The sequence below is a fragment of the Microcebus murinus genome, chromosome 10, assembly GCF_040939455.1.
Source record: "Microcebus murinus isolate Inina chromosome 10, M.murinus_Inina_mat1.0, whole genome shotgun sequence".
Taxonomy (NCBI): Eukaryota; Metazoa; Chordata; class Mammalia; order Primates; family Cheirogaleidae; genus Microcebus; species Microcebus murinus.
The window spans coordinates 58,020,891-58,041,664 of record NC_134113.1 but is presented as its reverse complement, the minus strand read 5'-3'; positions in this window follow the sequence as shown (position 1 = coordinate 58,041,664).

Here is a 20,774-nt window from a genome sequence, read left to right as displayed (position 1 = left end):
AGTAAAATATGTCTCCAGGATCCAGGTAATGAAAAAGAGCGGTCGTCCTAACATTACAGCTTTAAGCCTCTGCTGAGGCTTAACTGTTCAGTCCACTCTAATATGAAATGACGGGAACTGGGAGATAACTGTCTTCAACTGTATAATGGGCTTCAAATCTCCGAAGACTTACTATTCAGAAAACAACTGGCAGCTATGCTTCATTCTTTCCAAGAAAATAAAAACCACAGGGAAATAGAAGGAAGCTACAGAAGCAGGGACTAAGTTAGACAGAGGAGAAATTTTCCTGCGTGAAACAACTCCCCTCTTTGATAGCCTTTAGGCGGCCCTTATTACTACCCACCCCCTATGTGGGATGACCTAGATGCCAATTAGTAGGGCTTGTAGAAAATAGGGCTAAATGCAATGTTTCATCACATAGTTCATATATTTCCTCATCTGTAAAATGGGTAAACTAATAATGTTTCACAGAGATGATGTGTGAGAAAATGCACACCCCCATGAGTGGTCCCTAGCTGGTAGAGCACGTGTGTTAGAATAATTTCCTCAGTAAATATTGATCTCTTTATTTTGCTCACCTGCAGTTTCCTTAAACAGAAAATGGATATGGACTGCATCCTTCAGAGGATTTGGTGTGAAGATCAAAGGAGTTCAATGATGAGAAAGCATTTAGAAATTATAAATCATCACACACAAAGAAACAAAAGTTAGAATCTCTGAAAGAAGTTTTACCGGCTGCCAATATGTGCATAGATGTGTGTGTACATATGTACACATACATATATGTGTGTATATATACATATATGTGTGTATATATACATATATGTGTGTATATGGGTCTTGTGGCAGACCCCTTTTATTATAAGCCAGTATATGTGTTTCACAAACATAGGCTAGATACATAACTCTTGCCCCTGACTCAGAACAACCCCATTTCAATGCTGTGGGGGAAAAAAAATTTAAAAGCTGAAATGTCCCAGATGGCAGGTCGGTCTTGGCATGTAAGGAGAAAGATCATAAGGTAGGAGTCAGTCAGACCAGAGTTCACATCCCAATGCCACTGTTACTTAATGTCTTTGAACCTCAGTTTCTTCATTCACAAAATGAAGTTAAGTACTATCTACTATTTGGATTGTTTTAAGATTCTAACAAACTAAATAGATCCAAGGCCTGGCCTATTGAGGAGAATCTTTAAACATTAGTTCCCTTTCTCTTCCCTTTCACATGAGATGCATTGCCTCCTGCTACAGGTCAGGGTTCTGCCTGGAGACAGGAGACAGAACACATTGATCTAAAAAACCCTAGGATTTGGAGCAATGCCTAAAGGGTAGAGAGAATGACAGGGCTGCTGCACCTTGCACAGAATGGACATCTTTTCCCTAATCTGTTCCTCTCCTTTGGTGTCCTTCCCCAGTAGAGAACCTTTGTTTGTCCACCTAGGAGCACGGCACCACTTTAAATGTTTTCCAGGCTCAAAGTAGCCCCTGGGGCCTGCTTTGTCCAGGAGAATGGGGACAGAGTGCTAGCAATTAAAAGAATATACTTTCACCCAGGGCTTGCCCAGCTCATTTTGAAAATTGGTCCAATATAAGTATGTAATCGTTTCAAAGAGATTCTGCCCCTGACAAAATAGAGCATATTTCTACATTCTACTCCTTGCTAGGGAAAGAAGGAAGGAGAGTGGAGGAAAAGATGAAGTGTACAGGTGTGTTCTATGTGCATCTGCACGCACATGCATTTACAAAATGCATCTAAATGGATATGTGTCAGTGGAGGGGAAGGTGGCACACTTTGTATCTTAGGAAGTTTGATATTTGAGTGAATGTATGATTGGCAGTTACATACACTATGTAACTGCTGCGTGTCGTATCCGTATATCGGTGTAAGTATAGCTACAGCATGACCTGGGGGTACTAGGGATCATATATATTGGTGTTTTTTGCTGGAAAATATGATGACATAAAGACCCATGCACATAGGACTCAATTACCAAATTAAGGTAAAAAAAAGAAACTTTATGTAGCTTCGAATTGAATTTATCAGACAACATAGGCCAAAGGCCCACTTTTCCATTCTCAATCTGTCTCACAGTCCATCCAATCTTCAAACTAACTTATAAGCATCATGAGGACAGGGATTTTGACTATCTTGCTAACTGCTGTAACCTCAGTACCTAGAACAAACAGTACCTGGCAGATAGTAGATATAAGATAAATATTGAAATAAATGTTGAAATAAATATCTGATAAATGAACAAATGACTTATTTAAACCACTGCTGGGCCCATTCTGGCTCTGCAAATTAATGGAGGACTTGAGGTGATGGCAAGGACAGGCTGGGACCAGCTGGACACCAATCCTTGAGGCAGAGAAGTGTATGAAGAATGAAGGTGAGGAATTAACCCAGGCAAGATCCTTAGAGGGATGGGACCGTAGAACAGAGAACTGTCAGCAATGTCAACATTCCAAACAAGAACTTATCTACTGAGTATTTATTCTCCAACATTTTACGAGTATCCACTGTGTGGTGGATGTAGTATTTGGTGATGTGGTTACAAAAATGAATATTCCATGATCTTGATATATGCATTTTGGTGAAGAAAATTGTGAAAACAAACAAACATTATAAAGTGGGCATGGGCCTTAGGAAAGTTTCTGAAAAGTGTTAGGAAAGCTGATGGGATGAGTGACTACGTGCCTGGGAGAGGAGCGAGGTTTTCAACCGTTGAGCTAGGGTTTGACGCATGAGTTCCTGCTCACTTGCCAAGTGCAGAAGGGGAAAGTGGTTTCCAAGTAGAGTAGGGCAAAGTCCCCGATGCTCTGTGGGGACTTGTGCTTGTTGTGTGTAATGGGCAACAACACAGTGTGCGCAAGGAACCCAGGCTTTTAGAAGCAAAGAGTTCTTGAGATGTTGTCTTAAAGCAGAGCATCCATAAAGCAGAAACCTAATGGTATGTGTACTACATCCTGACTGCGCGTGCTGCATTGCTTTCATACTTTTTCTTGAAAACAGAAAGAGGGCAATGTGTAGATAAAGGTATTAAAATGTTACATGAAGATTTTTATGAGACAACCTCAAATGAACAGAGTTGTAAAATGCAAATGAGAGGAAAGGGGGAAATGACTATCGAAGACACTACCTAAAAGAACATAAATCCACTTCAGGGAGCATGGCATACACATAGAAAAATGGCTTAAAAACACTTACAAAGCAGCATATAAATAAGCGCGAATATGCAGTGCAAACTGAGTCCCCTGGTGCCATCTGAGCACAGAATAAACAAGGAGTAATATTGGGTGAGAGTTACTTGGGAATGAATCAAAGTTCAAAAAATAGAGTGAGAAAATTGTCAGAGAACAGCCAAAATTTGCTCCCCTGACTCACTCCCAGCCTGGGCTAATTTTTTGCCTGCCGCAATGAACACATTACTCATCTGCCACTTTGAACAGTCTGTTTTCATTTCCTACTCTGCAAACGCCCCCTCAGACGCTCTATTTAGTTTCTCACAGACAATTAGGACTCTCAGATTTTCTGTGGCTCCAGAAGTATGGGGGGTCATGATGCCTTAGACCACAAGGAGACAATTATCTAGATAATTTAGGTGTCAAATGTACTTTATTGGAATAATCAAGCTCATTTATCCAATTTTCTGCTTCCCAAAGCCATGGCCACTGACTATCCCAAGACTGGCACATGCAGTACAAAGTCATGGGAGGACTTAACTATGTCCACTAAAATGTGGCCATGCTGATATCATGTAGGGTCCCTCAACCGCCTTTTCTGTTTGGTTTGACATGCACGGCAATCTTCAGTAGTATGTCAATTTCCTGCAGGTGAAAGGTGCAGATAAGTTCCCGGTTTTATTTGTTAGGTTGGAAGTCATTGTATTTCACTCCCGTGGAAAAGGAATGTGAGTGGGTATCTAATAAGAGTACTCTCACCCTAGACTGCTATCACGTCAGGCTGTCTCTCCTAGAGGTAGATTTTAGAAATATTTAAGAGTTAAAACCAATAGTATTTGGTCACTTAAATAATAGTGGAGAGGAGGAAAGGAAAGGAGAAGAAGGAGTCCAGAATGATGACCAGGTTTCTGACAGAGCTGGATGCCTCTAGCTGAAATAAGGACTGCAAAAGAAAGAGCAGGTTTAGAGGAAGCGGATGGCCTCTTCTTTTAAACACATTAAATTTGGGCTACTTCAGGGCTGATGAGCAGCTGCATACGTTAGTCTCTACCAGGCTTGCTGGATCTGTGTAGTTCTCTCGGCTTATTTCATTCTCATGCATCCTAGACCTCCGACCATATTTCACGTTCTCAGAGGATAAGTCTGAGGTTTAATGTTTCATTAGTATCCACCTGCAGGAAACCTCATATGGAGTCACTCACAATGGGGGTAATGCTTGTTGATTGAAGGCTGGGAAAAAAGATCTTCAAGTGTCCTTCCAGAGAAACCTCTCTCACACTCAAATCCTTGCTTTTGTTTTTTGCTTCTGTTTTGTTTCTTCCATTATTCATCTAGAAGTAATCAACTGAATGTTTAAAAAAATTTAAAAAATATTTTCAGGTATGCAAGGCCTTAGAAGTTTGGTCATATAGAGATTCATATTAGAAAACTATTAGAAAAAGTATTCATATAAGAAGAGAAACAAATAAAAGTAATACTGCAAGAAAACCTGGGAAGGAAGAATGATAAAATATTTTGGTAAAGTTTATTGGAAAAAAGAGGTAGGATTAAGCAAAAAAAAAGGTTTTTTTTTTAAACTAAAAACTGATAATCTAGAAGATACCAATGTGGTAGAGGAATGAGTTACAGAAAAAGAGACCCAACAGATGCTAAAGAAATTGTCTCGTTAGGATCTGAGACAATGACACATTTAAGAAATTAAAAGGGGTAAATAACATGAATATGGATATTAAGTTAAGGGCAAAGCTATAAGCATTTATGAAAATTTTATCTATCAAATAGAAAGTAGGAAAGATAAAAAACAAAAAAATTGATTAATATTATTTCATCAAATAGGAATTTCTTTACAGTGAAGAACATGAGGAACACATTAATAAAATTAACAGAAAAATGGTACATGGGGAAAATCTATTTGTAATATTTAAATTTGACAAAAGACCAAATACCTAGACCAGTACTTCTCAAACTTTCATGTGCATATGAAACACCTGGAGAGCTCATTTAAAAGCGGATCCTGATTTAGTGGAGTTGGGGCAGGACCTGAGATTCTGCATTTCTTATAAGCTCCAGGTACTGCCAATAATGCTGGTCATGGACCATTCTCCTAATAGCAATTACCTAGACTATATAAAACACTAATGAGAATAAAAAGAAAAAGATAACTGATAGAATAACATATAAAAGGCATGAGGAAACTCAAATATGAATATATGCTCTTCAGTATTCTAGAGTTGTTTGTGACATTTTTTTCTTTTTATTGCTGAGAAATATCCTATTATATATGTTAATACATACCCCAATTTGTACATCCATTCACCAGTTGATGGACACTTGGATTATCTCCAGGTTTTAGCTTTTATGAATAAAGTTGTTATGAACATTTGCGTACAATGTGGGAATATATGTGTTCATTTATCTTGGGTAAATACCTAGGAATGCAATTGCTGGATTTTTGTGAAAAATATATATTTAACTTAATAGGAAACTGCTAAACTGTTTTCCAAAGTGGTTGTAACATTTTCCATTCCCACCAGCAGAGTATAAGTGTTCCAGTTGCTCCACACCTTTACCAACATGTGGTATTGTCAATCTTTTTATTTCGAGCCATTCTAGTGGTGTGCCGTGGTATGTTATTGTGATTTTAATTTGCATTTCCCTGATGACTAAAGATGGTGAGCAATTTTTCATGCATTGTTGACCATTCATCTTTTTTTGTGAAGTCTGTTCACATCCTTTGTCCATCTTTAAATTAGTTTGCCTTGTTATTACTGAGTTGTAAGAGTTCTTTGCCTATACAAAGGACTGTTCTTTGTCAGATATATATCTGTGAATCTTTTCTCATGGTCTTGTATTATCTTTTCATTTGCTTAACAGTGTCTTTCAAAGAGCAAAAGTTTTTAATTTCAAAATCAAATTCACACTTTAAAAATTTTATGGATCATGATTTTTGTGTCCTATCTAAGAAATCTTTACTTACCCCAGCATTGTAAAGATTTCCTCTTATATTCTAGGAAAATCTCAGCTCCATTGCAAACTAATTATTGTGTATGATATGAGGTAAGGGTCAGGGTTTTGTTTTGTTTTGTTTTGCAATGGATACCCAGTTGTGCCAGCACAATTAGTTATGAGAGTATCCTTTCCTGCATGAATTACCTTGGCACCTTTATCCAGAATCAATTGACAAAATCATAGAGGCAGACAGTAGAATGGTGGTTGTCAGGGACTGTGGGGAGGAAAAAAATGAAGAATTATTGTTTAATGGGTACAGAGTTACAGTTTTACAAGATGAAAGGAGTTATGGAGATTAATGATGGTGGTGCTTGCACAATATTAGGAATGTATTTAATATCATTGAACTGTACATTTATAAATAGTTAAGATGGTAAATTTTATGTTATATGTATTTTAAAGCAATAAAAAATTAGAAAAAAAATTAATTGACCAAATGTGTGGGTCTATTTCTGGGCTTTCTCTTCTGTTTCATTGTCTTTGTATCAATATTACACTGTTTTATTTACCACAGTTTTTTGTTTTGTTTTGTTTTTGTTTTGGATTTTTTTTTTTTTGAGATGGGGTCTCACTCTGTTGCCCAGGCTAGAGTGCAGTGGCATCATCATAGCTCACTGTAGCCTCCAACTCCTGGGTTCAAGCAATCCTCCTGCCTCAGCCTCTGAAGTAACTAGGACTACAGGGGCACACCTCCATGCCCAGATAATTTTCTTATTTTTGTAGAGATAGGCATCTTGCCATTGCTCAGGCTGGCACTTCTGGATGCCAGCCCAAGTTGCCAGTTGGAGTTGGCACTCCAATTCCTGGGCTCAAGGGATTCTCCTGCCTCAGCTTCCCAAAGTCCTGAGTGGCTCAAAGGCATGAGCCACTATACCTTGCTTGTTTACTATAGTTTTATAGTAAAACTTAAATTCAGGTAAGTCCTCCAGCTATACTACTTCAAAATTATTTTGGCTATTCTAGGTTATTTGCATGAATTTTAGAATCAGCTTGTAGATTTCTCCAAAAAAAGTTTGGTGGGATTTTGGTTAAAATTGCTCTGAATCTAAATTCAGTTTCTTTAATAACCAAATTGGGGAGAATTAACATGTTAACAAAATTGAATCTTCCAATTTATAAACATGTTATATCTCTCCATTTATTGAGGTCTTCTTTAATTTCTTCATCTATGTTTCGTAGTTGTCAGTGTTCAGGTCCTGAACATATTTTGTCAAATTTATTCTTGAGTATTTCATAGATTCTTAAAAATGATATTATAGATAGTAGTTTTAAACTTATTTTCTAATTTTTATAACTAATATATGGAAGTATAATTGATTTTCTTCATATGCTGACATTATATTCTGTAACTTATCTAAATTTATTTGTTAGTTCTAATAGAATCTTTTCTAGATTCCTCAGGATTTTACATATACATAATCATGTTACCTACAAGTAAAAACAGTTTTACTCTTTTTTTTTTTTTTTTTTTTTGAGACAGAGTCTCGCTTTGTTGTCCAGGCTAGAGTGAGTGCCATGGCGTCAGCCTAGCTCACAGCAACCTCAAACTCCTGGGCTTGAGCGATCCTTCTGCCTCAGCCTCCCGAGTAGCTGGGACTACAGGCATGAGCCACCATGCCCGGCTAATTTTTTATGTATATATCAGTTGGCCAATTAATTTCTTTCTATTTATAGTAGACACGGGGTCTCGCTCTTGCTCAGGCTGGTTTTGAACTCCTGACCTTGAGCAATCCGCCCACCTCGGCCTCCCAAGAGCTAGGATTACAGGCGTGAGCCACCGCGCCCGGCCCTTACTCTTTTTTTTTTTTTGAGACAGAGTCTCACTCTGTTGCCCAGGCTAGAGTGCTGTGTCATCAGCCTAGCTCACAGCAACCTCAGAGTCCTTGGCTCAGGCGATCCTCCTGCCTCAGCCTCCTGAGTAGCTGGGACTACAGGCATGCACCACTGTGCCTGGTTAATTTTTTCTATATATTTTAGTTGGCCAATTAATTTTCTTTCTATTTTTAGTAGAGACACGGTCTTGCTCTTGCTCAGAGTGGTTTCGAACTCCTGACCTTGAGCGATATGCCCACCTGAGCCTCCCAGACTGGTAGGATTACAGGCGTGAGCCACCGCGTCCGGCCAGTTTTACTTTTTCCTTTCCAATGCTTTTTCTTTCTTTTTCTTGCCCTAGTGCACAGTCTAGGATCTTCTGTATAATGCTCAACAAAACTGGTAAGAGTGGACATATTTACCTTGTTCCTGATCTTAGGGAGAAACTATTCACAACTAAATATGATGTTAGGTGTAGAATTTCCACAGATGCCCTTTATCAGATTGAGAAAGTTTCCCTCCGTTTCAAGCTTGTTGAGAATTATTAGTGTTGAATTTTGTCAAATGTTAATTCTGAATCTGCTGAGGTGATCACATAGTTCTTCTATTTTCTTTATTTGTATGGTAAAATATATTGATTGATGTTCAGATGATAAATTGGCTTTACTGATTATTTTGTTAAAAATTTTAATATCGGCCAGGTGCGGTGGCTCACGCCTGTAATCCTAGCACTCTGGGAAGCTGAGGTGGGTGGATCGCTCAAGGTCAGGAGTTCGAAACCAGCCGGACCAGAGTAAGACCTGTCTCTACTCTAAAAATAGAAAGAAATTAATTGGCCAACTAATATATATAGAAAAAATTAGCCAGGCATGGTGGCGCATGCCTGTAGTCCCAGCTACTCGGGAGCCTAATGCAGGAGGATCGCTTGAGCCAGGAGTTTGAGGTTGCTGTGAGCTAGGCTGATGCCACGGCACTCATTCTAGCCTGGGCAACAGAGTGAGACTCTGTCTCAAAAAATAAATAAATAAATAAAATAAAATTTAATATCTATGTTTATGAGGGACATTGGTTTATAGGTTTCTTTTCTTATAATGTCTTTGAATGGTTGTGATGTCAGGGTGATTTTGATGCCATAAAATGAATTAGAAAGTGTTTCCTCCTCTTCTATTTTCTGAACTCTGCAGGGCTGTTATTATTTCTTCATTCAGTGTTCTGGATTTGGTTTTTTCTTCAGGGGAAGATTTTTAAATTATATATGCAGTTTCTTTAACAGAGCTAGGGTTGTCCACGTTTTCTACTCATGTGTCAGTTTTGGTAACTTGTGTCTTTCAAAAATTTACCCATTTCTAAGTTGTCTCTAAGTTGTCAAATTTGTTGACATAAAGTTGTTCATAAAAATCTCTTATTAGCCTTTAAAATCTGTTCAATTTGTAGTGTCTCCTTTTTTATTCCTGACATTTATAATCTATATCTTCTCTGTTTTTCATAATCAGTCTAGCCAGAGGTTTATCAATTTTATTAGTTTATTTAGCAATACCACCTTGGAATTGATTTCCTCTATTGTCTGTTTTCAATTTCATTGATTTCCACTCTAATCTTTATTGTTTCATCTTTCTGCTTAGTTTAGATTTATTTTGCTCTTCCTTTTTCAGGTCTCTAAAATGCAATCTTAAATCATTGATTTGAGATATTCCTTCTTTTCTAATATAAGCATTTACAGATATAAGTTTCCCTTTAGGCACTACCGTAGCTACATTCCACAAACTTTAATATATGGTGTTTTCATTTCCTAACAGTTGAAGTATTTTCTTTTTTTTTTCTTTAATTTTTTTTTTTTTTTTTTTTTTTTTTTGAGACAGAGTCTCGCTTTGTTGTCCAGGCTAGAGTGAGTGCCGTGGCGTCAGCCTAGCTCACAGCAACCTCAAACTCCTGGGCTTGAGCGATCCTTCTGCCTCAGCCTCCCGAGTAGCTGGGACTACAGGCATGCGCCACCATGCCCGGCTAATTTTTTTATATACATATCAGTTGGCCAATTAATTTCTTTCTATTTATAGTAGAGACGAGGTCTCGCTCTTGCTCAGGCTGGTTTTGAACTCCTGACCTTGAGCAATCCGCCCACCTCGGCCTCCCAGAGAGCTAGGATTACAGGCGTGAGCCACCGCGCCCGGCCTTCTTTAATTTTTTAATTAAAAAAAAAATTTTATCTTCGTCCTCCTCCAGTGGAAGTATTTTCTATTTCACCTTATGATTTGTTTCATAGATTATTTAGAAATATTATATATCTAATTTTCTAAAATATAGGATTTTTCAGATACACTTTTTGTTAGGTTTTTAATCTAATTATGTTGTCATAGCATATACTCTGATTGATTTCAATCCTTTCAAATTTAGGAAGACTTGTTTTATGGTCCAAATTTAGGAAGACTTGTTTTACGGTCCAGCACAATGGTCTACCTTGGTGAATGCTTCACATGTACTTGAAAATGACATTTGTTCTGCAGTCACTGTGAGTAACGTTCTATAAAGGACAATTAGGTCATGTTGGTTAGTTATGTTGTTCAAACCTTCTATGTCCTTACTGATATTCTGACCACTCATCCTATCAAGTCCTAAGAGAGGAGAGTTTAAAATCTTTAGTTGTAATAATGGATTTGTCTATTTCTTTACAGTTACAGTAGTTCTTGCTTCATGTATTTTGATGCTCTGTAATTTGCCAACTATATATTATTATGTCCTTTTGATGATCTGAATCTTTTATTATTTTAAAATGTCCCTTTTATCTCTTTTATTATTCCATGTACTGAATTCTACTTTGTCTGAGATTAATATAGCACCTCCAACTTTCTTATTATTTGTGTTTGCATGCTACATCTTTTTTCACCCTTTTACTTTAAACCTAACTATCTTTATATTTAAAATGCTTTTCCTATAGATAATATATTGTTTGATCATCCTTTCTTGTTCTATCTGACAATTTCTAAGTTTTTATTGGAATGTTTAGACCATTTATATTTAATGTAATTATCAATATAGTTTAGATTAAGTCTATTCATCCCATCTGTTCTTTGTTTTCTCTTTCCTATTTCAGATTAATTAAGTTTTACGATTTCATTTTTATTTTCATGCTGACTTAATAGCTATATCTTTTCATTTCATGATTTTATTGGTTGCTCTATGGTCTGTAATATACATGTTTAACTATCAAAGTCTGTAGTCAAACAATCTACCCTTTCACTTGCAATGTAAGGACAACAGTTTACTTCCATTTCCTTTGTGCTATTATTCTAACTTTACTTCTATGTATGTTATAAGCCCCACAATACATTGTTATTATTTGTGCTTTAAACAGCTAGTTATCTTTTAAAGAAAATTTTAAAACAGGAAAGTCTTTAACCACATATTTACCATTTCTGGAACTCTTGTAGGTCCAAGTTTCCATTCAGTATTGTTTTCCTTCAGTCTAAAAAAAACTTTCTTGAACACTCAAAATTCATTCAATTCTGTTTGTTTGGAAAAAAAGTCTTTATTACATCTCTATTTTGAAAAAATATTTGAACTGAAAATAGAATTCCAGGTTGGCACATATTTTTCTTTCAATATCTTCAAAGTGTTTTTCCAATGTCTCCCAGCCTACGCTGAGTCTGACAAAACATCTCTAATACTTCGTATCTTTGTTCCCTTCTCCATAACATGTTTTCTCTGGCTACTTTTAAATTTTTCAGCAATTCGATTATGATATAACTTGGTGTAATTGTCTTTATGTTTAGACAGCTTGGGGTCATTGAGCTTCTTAAATCTGTAGGTGTATAATTTGTATTAAATTGAAAGGAAATTAGCCGTTATTTCATCAAGTTTTTTATAATCCCATTACATGAATATTAACCTACTTGATATTATCTCACCAGCCATTGATGCTCTTTTTTTGTTCGTTTGTTTGGTATTGTTTCTCTCTGTGCTTCAGTTCATATGGTTTCTCTCTGTGTCTTCAAATTCACTTATCTTTTCTTCTGCAATGTCAAATCTGCTCTTAAGCCCATTCGGTAAATTTTCCATTTCAGATATTATACTTTAAGTTTGAGAAAACCCACGTAAAAAAAAAATCTTTTTCTTCTGCCCTCTTTATGTTCCATCTTCCCTTAAATCCTTACACATATTTATGATTACTATTTTAAGGTTATTGTCTACTGATTCCATCATCTATGTCATTTCTAGAGCTGCTTCTCTTGACTGATTTTCCTTCTGTTTATGGATCACAATTTGCTGCCTTTTTTTTTTTTTTCATGTCTGGTAATTTTTTAATTGAATTTTCACATTATGAATGTTACATTGTTAAGTATTTAAATTTTTCTGTCTTTCTTTAAAAAGTGTTGAAGTTTGTTTTGGCAAACATTAAGTTTCTTACAGACGAGCTTTATCTTTTTGAGGCTTGATTTTAAGCTTTGTTAGAGGTAAGTCTGGGCTAATTTAGCCTTAATACTAAGCTATTGCCTTTCTCAAGTCCCTACTGATTACTACAAATGTTCAGTGATGTCTGTCTTCTCTGGGTGGATGGTATTTGAATACACCCTACTTCTATGTAAACTCTGGAAATTGTTCAGCTTATGTTTACTTTTTATTGTTCTTCGCTCAGCATGATGAAGTTTTCCCCTATCCATGCACAGATTAGTAGTCAGCCAAAGCTTCCTGGAGGCTCTATGCAGACTTTTGGAGCTCTCTCTCTGCATAGCTCCCTCCTCTCAAGTATTCTGGCACATAAGTTCAAGCTGCCTCAACTCTAATTTCTATCTCTTCAACATAGAAAGACCACTATACTCTGTTTGATGACCCCTCTCTGTCTATTGTTATTTAAAAATAACTCCAGGTTGGAAACTAGGACAATTATAGGGTTCACCTTGTTTGTTTTCTGTCTCTCGGGGAGCACAGTCCTACACTGACTCTTGTTTCAATGCCTGAAAACATATATATATATATATATATTTTTTCTAGTTGTTTATGTTGTAGGGACAAGTTCCATATCAGTTACTTCTTTGTGGCCAGAAGCAGAAGTTTCTTATCTGGCTCCTTATTTTTTTCTTCATATTTCATGTTGTGCAGTTTCACTAACACATGTTAGGTGTGGATTTTTTTTTCTTGGAATTCATTGGGTTTCTTAGTGACTTTGAGTTTTAGAAAGTTCTCAATAATTGTTTCTTCAAATATTGTCTCTGCTCCATTCTTTCTCTCTTTTGTTTTGGAACTTTAATTATTTTGTAGTATAGGTCTTCTACTCTATTTTCCATATCTCTCAACTCTCTTCCATATTTTTCATCTTTTTGTCTCACTGTGCTGCATTTTGGATTTCTTCGGCCCCATCTTCTAGTTTACTAATTCTCTCTTCAACTGGGTCCAATATGCTCTTAGAATCAGTCTACTTGATTCTGTTTCAAATCCACTAGATCACTTTTTATATTCCCTGCATCTGTTTTCAGGTTTGTTCTATATATATATATATATATATATATATGCCTAGCAATTTCAATCTCTGAAGTCACTATGAATCTGTTTCTGCTGTCTGTTGTTTTTATTGATTCTCATTCATGGTACTTTCTCTCCCTTGTGTGTTTGCTTATTCATTGCCTTTGAAAAATTACTTGTGAAGATTTTTGAGGTTTAGGATGAAGATGTCTTCACTGAGGGACAACTTGCCTGTGCTTTTGCCAGGTGCCTAGGAAAAATACTAGTCTGGGTTCAATTTAAACTAAATTCAAGGTTTGAGGTTTTCTTTGACTAGGTAATATATATATGGGCTGCAAACAGGCTGGCTTGGACTTTTTTCTCCTGCTCTGCTCAGTACCAAGAAAACTTTTGTGTGGTTCATCAGGGATATGGCAGAGGGGATAAATAGGTTTACCTCTATTTCACCTTTGCCCTAACTCTTTGATTTTTCAGTTTTATGTGGGGAGGGTCTCCTATTAGATTACCACTTTGGGCCAGCCCTGAATTTTAACTTCTAAGGCCAGCAGCCAAACCAGAGTTCAAATTTGCTTTTATCAGCAAATATCTTCTGGTTAAAAGTGGCTTTTTTGTTTCACTTACCATTTTGAATTTTCACTTCCCATTAGAGTTTGGCCTGGTGTTTTCTTACTATCTTGTCGGCTCTTTGATACTTTTAAGATGTTTTAAATATTTTATCCAGCATTTCTAGTTGTTTTTAGCAGGAAAGTTGATTCAAATAACCTAGCCTGTCATGTTCCCAGAAACTGAAGTCTGCTTTAAAAAAAAAGACCCATCAAATGGCCTCTATAAGCAATCCACACTATCACTGATTAAGGTTGTTTTTTTTTTTTTGTTCTGGGGACAGGGGTTGCTTGTTTTTTTGTTTTTGCAGGCTAATATGTCTTCCCTAAAAAGTATTTGAGAAAGTACCCTATAATGTAAGACCTTGTAAGGATTCAAATATCAAGCAACTTCTTCATTTCTGAGAAATTATTTTGGGATGATAAAATTTCACCTTATGTTTAGGTATACATAGTATATAGAGTCTTTCACAATACCTAAAATATAGTAGGTATTTAATAAATACTAGTCTTTTCTTCCTCTCTCTCTCTCCTAGTTCTTTAGCTTTTTTTAAAAAAATCTATGTTGGGCGGGCGCAGTGGCTCATGCCTGTAATCCTAGCACTCTGGGAGGCTGAGGCGGGCAGATTGCTCGAGCTCAGGAGTTCCAAACCAGCCTGAGCAAGAGCGAGACCCCGTCTCTACTATAAATAGAAAGAAATTAATTGGCCAACTAATATATATAGAAAAGATTAGCCGGGCATGGTGGCGCATGCCTGTAGTCCCAACTACTCGGGAGGCTGAGGCAGGAGGATTGCTTGAGCCCAGGAGTTTGAGGTTGCTGTGAGCTAGGCTGACGCCACGGCACTCACTCTAGCCTGGGCAACAAAGCGAGACTCTGTCTCCAAAAAAAAAAAAAAAAAAAAATCTATGTTATCCAACCACTTAAAATAATTTGATTTAAAAAAATAATAATGTGATTCTATCCCTGCTTAGGTTGAGTGGCATGTTCAGTGTGACATTTTCCTAAGTCTCTTCTAGCCCACAGTGGTAATCACATGAATTTCATGCACACACACACACATACACATAGGAGACCATATAACTTTATAAATGACTACTTTTATAGCCTTTTATTTTACAGGGATTGTTACAAAGCAAAATGATCAACATGTCATAGAATAAATTTAAGATCCATTTAGAAAGTGAAGACTTTTTGGTTCTGGATAGAAATGGTCTTCTTTTCTATTCACATAGGACTTGGGAATTTCTAAGAAAGAAATGAATAAGAACTTAATGTAGGATCTTTCTTCAGTGACTTGAATGAAGGTGGGCAACCGCTTTACCTTAGAACAAATATATCTTTAGGATATGCCTGATGGCCACTGTGCAGAGGATGTAGGACTTGGGCCATACCCACTCCTATACCCTTTAAAATACATCACAGCAATATTTGTAAGGTTGCAAGAGGACAAGGAGGTGCAGCAGCCTTTCCCCGTCCTCACTACAAATTCCCAGCTACTGCTACCGCACTACCTCCACATTAAGATGGAGTTCTTTCCCCATCAGTTATGTCTCATTATTTTTCTATTCTGTGACATCCTCGCTTGTAGAGTTCTATCTGAGGAAAGCACAAATTTGTAACATTTTTAAAGCTAAAGAATCCTTAGAGATGGCCTAACAAGTCAATACTTTCTTCTCCAAATAATTAATCTGAAAGACCAGAGAGGTTACAAAATTGCCCAAGGGTACAGACCCACATTAGAAGTCCTGGGTTTTTGAATTCCATACTATTGCACATCCCACTACACTGTGTAGCTGGTTCCCTGCACGCCCCCTAGGACTTTTCTTATCCATACTTCATATTTGGAGACAGTGAGACAAGGGCAGATCTGGAGGCCACCTGAATGAATTTTCTGTTGCCAGTGGAATTCAGAAGAATTGGAAGGAAATATGGTCTAGAGAGAGAGAATGGAACAGGGTTTGGAAGTAATGGAAGGTGAGGAGTGATGAGAGAAGGAAAGGCATCCCAGGCAGAGAAAAATAATATATGAAGTCTCAATCCAAAGAAAGGATGAGATATGCAGGGGGTGGGGCACACTAACAGCAGTGACAGCAATATAGAATACTAGTTCTGGTCAACAATGCTCAAATAATGGGGGCATATTTCAAATAACATCAATTTTCCTCTTCTGGTAAAAGGAAGATATGGGACCAGACTAACATTTGAGAAGCATTGTAAAAGAATTGAGACACTTCTAGCTGGAAAGGCATAAGGGGGGCATGCATCTTCCTTTCCACAATGAGAAGAAATGGGCTAGAATTGCCAAAGGAAATTACAATTAGGCTACAGGGACAACCAGATATGCATTTTTAACTGAACGATGTCAAAGATTCAGGAAATCTTGAAATAAGGTCTAAAGGAGACACCCTTCAGTCTGGGATGAGTTCAGTTCAGTCCTGCCTGGAGGCAGAGGGAGGAATGAAATGTCTTGTCATAGAGTCTGGAAGTCTGGATCGGGCCGGTTCATGAAAACAAAGCATCTTATTATGGAGAGAGGTGGAGAACAGCAGGAAAAATCCCCAACCCATTCGCCTGGGTGTAGAAGTTTTCTGGCTTGATTAGTTTTAGACTCTGATTATAACAAAAAAACTTCAGCTAAATCAAAATAAAAGATTTCCCATGATATCACCATAGAGCTTGGATCTCACTGGGGAGTTTAGCAGCTGAGAACTAGCAAGAACAATTTAGACACTACTCAGAGAGGAAACAGACAGAGGGATCAAAATTATTGCTAAGTTTGGGAATTTAGGATTCAGTTCTGAAGCCTTGGAGCTTGTCAGGGAGGGTTGGTTAAGTGAGGGTCCTCCCAGCCTAGTGGCTATGCAAGAACTCGCTTCTGGGAACCCATGGTGAAGGCTAGGTGTGTCTGAGCGTGTGCTGAATACCTGGCTTCAATTACAGACTACCAGGCAGCTAAAGAGTCTGTCATTGCCGATGTCATCATATTTACAAGATTCATAGGTCCCCTCTGTAGTAGGATCTAAGAATGAGGGCCTCTCTGCACCTGCCACCATCTCCCACCACCGCAGGCCAAATGAAGAAGCAGAGTATGGAGAGAGGGAGGGGTGAGGGTCTCCCTGGTGTGTGCCCGCTCCCACTAGAGGAAGGAGGAAACCATAACTTGGAGAATTTGCACCATGCTTCCACTGCCCTTGTCATGGCCTTCATGTCACAGCCTAGATTAGGCTAGATCTGATAGTGGAATGCTCTCACTTTCAGAAAATCTTCAAGAGGGAGAGATTTTTATTTATTTAGGATGGAGGCAGAAGTATGGATAAGAGGATCTCTCAAATTTCCGCTCTATTAAAATATTCTATGATACTTTTCTGGTCTATGAATTGTCTTGTGCCTGTTAAAATCTATTGAAATTCTTCTCCTGCCAACATCCTGGGGGATTCCAAAGAGTGTGGATGCTCAGTCTGCCTTCTGCAAGTAATTGTTTCCAGGCTCTGCCCCTGGAGATGCCATTAGAAAACTGATAGGCACGGGGAACCAGCTTCTCCCCACAGAGTGAAACTCCCAAACAACCGGCACCACATTCCTCTCTGACTCATGCTACTAACCCCTACTGTGCCCTGCAGGTCAGTAGGCTGGGAACCCTGCCACATCTAGGACAACTGCAGCTGGAATAAGATGTCTATCCTGATAGCCAGGATTCACCTCCTCCCATCCCGGCTCTGGATTACTCCCTGGCCCGTGCCCCAGGTATTATGATAAGATGCTGCCAGTGATGGGAAGAGGACAGTCAATAAAGAATCTACCTTAGGGCTGCCAGCCTCATGGGGGAGATCAGATCACAGGCTCTGTGGCTCATCTCTGATTCCTCCATTTGCCATGGTGTATCATCCTCCCAGCTGAGAAGGAGGCACAAGTGGATGAGAGCAGAGGCACATAAAATGTTTCCAGTTGTTGAGAACCTACCATGTGCCAAGTCTTATGCTAAGTGGTGAGTATACAATGGTGCCTTGCATGTAGCTCACTGTCCAGTGGTAGAGGCCACCGTTAAACAAATTCACAAATGTAATTAGTGTTACAAAGGAAAATGAAATAAATTCACATTACTTTACCTTTGGATACCTGCACGAAGTCACTCATACACACACATACAAATGTGCCCTCTGTGTCTATCCTTTTCTGACTCAGTGTTTCTGTCAAATTCAAGGCAGTGGAAGTGTGGAGTCTGCAAAGATCCACAAAGTGGATAATCCGCCAAGTCAGTAATAAAGAGCTGACCCTATGCCAGTATGAAAATTCACCTTTGGCTATTCATCTAGATATAAAACTCATATCAAAATTGGTCACAAAATTCCATTTGCACATTTAGGCTGAATAAACTTCATCTTCATTTCCTCAAAGCCATTGATCTCTGAAGTCAAAGTCCCCCAAAGATCTTTTTGAGGTACCAGAGGTGAATGCAGCCATAGGGAAGAGAGGCCTAAAAAGATGGGATCAAGTCAGCCTAGTTTCCTCTCTCTGTGTCCTCCTCTGAAACCACTGAGTCTTAGCCCTGAAGACAGTGCTTGGGAGGTCTTCTCCTCTATCCCACTGCCTCCCAAATCCGAGGGCAATTGTTAATGAACACTGCTCTTCTAGCTCCTCTGCTAAAGGGACTACACACTTTTCTTTCAATCAGCTCAAAAAACCAAGACTCTGTCTCAAAAACATAAAATAAATAAATATTGTTGAAACTAAATGGTTAGGTGAAACTGGAGTAAAGAAGTAATCTCAATTAGTTGGAGTCAATAAGGGAAGGTTCTTTGCAGGAAAAGGTTTGAGCTGGGTTTTGTGGGAGATTGTGGGAAGAGAAATGGGTTTAGTGAAGAGATTGGGGTGCAATTGGTGGAAGACCTAGATGATCAACCTAGGATGTGTCTTTCTAGGTGAAGGAAGGGCATAAACAATTGGGAAGTTGGGAAGTTCTTCTTTGGTAATTCTATTCCTTCTTTCTCTACAAAATTTACTTCCTTTCTTTGTGTTTTATCTTTTAAATCTAAATACACCAAAAGGAAGAGGTAGACACACTATAATATTTTCCCCTTCATTTATGTTTAAATAGTTTATGTGGAAAGTGACTACCTCTTCCTTCTGCTTCAAAGGAAATTCCAGCATAGATCCAAGGTAGGAGTATCATAAAAATTTGGGAAGCTAAAGCTGGGACTGTCCTTCTCTGTGGTCAGTTTGCATAACCCAGGTTTGGAAAACCTCCTTATAGCAGGCCAGGAAAACCCAAAGCAGTTCCTAGGCAGTATTTCCTTCCCTCAAGTATGGTCACTCCAGAAAGGCAAAGGCCAATGATCAGACAGCAGTTGTGAAAGTTTCTTTGCTTCACCATGAACCCTTGTTATAGAGGAAAAGTGGGTAGACTGAGTGACACAAGAGGCAGGTGGCCGGTGAGTTAACTTCCACGGGTCATTCTACAATCCCAGAACAGAACCAAGCAAAATGAACTGTGGCGTCCACTCGGATGAATAGTTACAGCTGAAATTTAAACACTATTTTAGAAAAAGCGAGACATTAACCTTACATTATAATTGGTCTTTGTGCTTTACCTCATGTTAGTGGAGCACCTTAGTCGGTTCGTAGTCAGAGTCACAAAAACCTTAATCCCTTTTTCCTAAAAGCTAAAGGGAAGGAAAAAAATGTTAGCCATCCTGAAATTGTTTATGTCCTTCCTTCACCTAGGAAACCACATCCTAGATTGATCATCTAGGTCCTCCACCAATTGCACCCCAATCTCTTCACCAAACCCATTTCTCTTCCCATAATCTCCCATAAAACCCAGCTCAAACCTTTTCCTACAAAGAATCTTTCCTTATTGACTCCAACTAATTGAGATTACTTCTTTACTCCAGTTTCACCTAACCATTTAGTTTCACCAATATTTATTTATTTTATGTTTTTGAGACAGAGTCTTGCTCTGTTGCCCAGGCTAAAGTGTGATGGTACAATCATAGCTCACTGCAACCTCAGACTCCTGAGTTCAAGTGACCCTCATGGCTCAGCCTCCTGAATAGTTAGGACTAGAGGTCCACATCACCATACCCAGCTAGTTTTTAAAATTTTTTTTGTAGAGATAAAGTCTCTCAGTGTTGCTCAGGCTGATTTTGAACTCCTGGGCTCAAGTGATCCTCCCACCTTGGCCTCCCAAAGTGTTGGGATTATAGGTGCAAGCCACTATGCCCTGCCTATATATTTATTTTTTAGAGACAAAGTGTCTTACTGTGTCACTCAGGCTGGAGGGCAGTGGTGTGATCATAGTTCACTGTAGTCTCAAACCCCTGGGCTCAAGTAATCCTTCCTCCTCAGTCTCTCAAGTTGCTAGGACTACAGGCATGAGCCACCGTGCCTAGCTAATTTTTTAAATTTTTTTTCTGTAGAAACAAGGTCTCACTATGTTGTCCAGGCTGGTCTTGAACTCCTGGCCTCAAGTTATTTTCCCACCACGGCCTCCCAAAGCACCCTGGGATTACAGACATGAGCCACAACACCAGGCCTACTTTCAACAATATTTAATTGCATCAGCCTGTGTTTGCATTTGCACATGTGTGTATGTGTGTGTGTTTCTATAGCATGGTGGGAGATTGGAATATCTAGTTTTTCCACTCCTTTGAGTTCTTCAGTAAATGCTAAAATTATGTTTAAGTTGGGCTAACTGCTCATCACAGAATGACA